General features: G+C 34.9%; 1 pseudogene; it reads left to right on the top strand.

Moving 5' to 3' along the window:
- The first annotated feature begins 1,248 nt into the window (after positions 1 to 1,248).
- Positions 1,249 to 1,756, top strand: LOC102870600 (annotated as a pseudogene).
- Positions 1,757 to 2,146: the final 390 nt, after the last annotated feature.

The following is a 2,146-nucleotide window of genomic DNA, read 5'->3' as shown; positions in this document are numbered from 1 at the left end:
TAAACTATACAATCAACCAACTAGACCTTGTGAATGTACACAGGGTACTGCACCCAACCTAAACTCAACTCATTTTCTCCTCAAGTGAACATAATACATTCTCCAGAATTGATAACATATTAGGGCACAAAGTAAGCCTAACAAAATAAAAAAAATTTTTTTAAACCCACTGAAATAATATAAATTATCTTCTCAGACAACAAAGCCATAACACTAGAAATTGACCCCACAAGGGGATAAAACCACCCGGGTGGACACTAAATAACACCCCGCTAGAACACAATTTGGTTACAGAAGAAATAAAGAATGACATTTAAAAAGTTCCTTGAAGCCAGTGAAAATAAAAATACAACATACCAAAACCTCTGGGATGCAGCTAAGGCAGTCCTCAGAATGCAGTTCATAGCAATTGGAAAACACACTAAGGAAAAAAACAGAAGAAAAAAGCAAAATTAATGATCTAACTCAACACCCCCATCAAATAGAAAAAGAAAATATTCTAACATACAAGCCTTGAGAAGAAAGGAGATTATAAGGACAACAGCCAAAGTCAGTGAAATAGAAAATGGTTTTTTGAAAGGGTCAATAAAATTGACAAAACACTGGCAAACTTAACAAAATAAAAGAAAGACACAAATAATTTGATTAAGGAAACAGAGGTGACATCACAATGGAACCAGAAGAAATTAAATATATCAGAATATTATGAAATAATATCAGAATATTATGAAAGCTATACTCTGAAAAATTGAAAACTTAGAAGAAATGGTTAAGTTCCTTGAAACTCAGAACCATCACAAAAGAAGAAATTGAGCAGATGATAAAAAGATTCCCTAAAAAAAGAAGTTCTCTGCCACATGGCTACATGGCTGGATTCTACAAAGCATTCAGAAAAGATTTATCACCAATTCTACTTAATTTATTTTTTAAAGTAGAATAAGAAGGACATTTCCAGCATCATCCCACAAAGTAAACATGACTCTAACACCAATAAAAAAAGCTACAAACCATTATCTCTCATAAACCTATATGCAAAAATCCTTAACAAACCCTGGCCAATAGAATCCAACAGGACATTAAAAAAAATAATCCACCATGACCAAGTGGGGTTCAAACAAGAATGAAAGAATGGTTCAATATAAGAAATAAAATCAGAGCCTTATTCCCTGCTTTCTCCCCCTCTTTTTTGCTCCAGGCTGCTCAGCTCGCGCCAGACCCTGGTCTGCGGTCTTCTTGAGGCAAACACAAATGCCTTTATTTAAGTTGCATTGTTCTGATGGAGAGATATTTGAAGTTGATGTGGAAATTGCCAAACAATCTGTGACTATCATGGCCATGTTGGAAGATTTGGGAATGAATGATGAAGGCGATGATGACCCAGTTCCTCTTCCAAATGTTAATGCAACAATGTTAAAAGAGGTCATTCAGTGGTGCACTCATCACAAAGATGAGAACAAAGAAAAGAGAATGGATGACATCCCTGTTTGACACCAAAAATTCCTGAAAGTTGACCAGGGGACACTTTTTGAATTTAATTCTGGCTGCCAATTACTTAGACATCAAAGGTTTGCTTGATGTTACATGCAAGACTGTTGCCAATATGATCAAGGGGAAAACTCCTTAGGAGATTCTCAAGACTTTCAGTATAAAAAACGACTTCACCAAAGAGGAAGAAGCTCAAGTACACAAAGCTGTGCCTAACACTGTAATGCTGAAAGGATTATTCCAAATACTAGTTGCATTGCTCTGTTTATGATTGTTAATATTAGACAAACAATAGACAAATGCAGGAGCAAATTAACTGTATTAGCAAAATAGTGCCCTTATTGCACAAAACCTGTAGTTGAGTTTGTTTTAGTGTGATCAAACTTGTTCCCCCTTTGCTTTGAAAATAAAACTGAACTGTGAGTTCTCCATAGAAAGTGGTATTTTGGATTTCCCCTCTTTTTGTAAAGCGATTTCTGTCTAGTTTAGTTTAGCAGTCTTTGAGAAGTTGGCATTGTAAATAAAGCAACAAAAGTTTGCTGGAAAAAGATGAAAAAAATCAACAAATTTCACCTCATTAACAAAGCAAATAACAAAAAACACACATAATTCTAGCAACTGATGCAGAAAAGGCTTTTGACAAAATCTAACACCCTTCTGT

Source organism: Elephantulus edwardii, unplaced genomic scaffold (genome assembly GCF_000299155.1).
Source record: "Elephantulus edwardii isolate Elephantulus edwardi_28Jun2011 unplaced genomic scaffold, EleEdw1.0 scaffold00011, whole genome shotgun sequence".
In the NCBI taxonomy this organism is placed as follows: domain Eukaryota; kingdom Metazoa; phylum Chordata; class Mammalia; order Macroscelidea; family Macroscelididae; genus Elephantulus; species Elephantulus edwardii.
The sequence above is the reverse complement of the archived record's forward strand: the minus strand, read 5'-3'. Positions and strand labels throughout refer to the sequence as shown.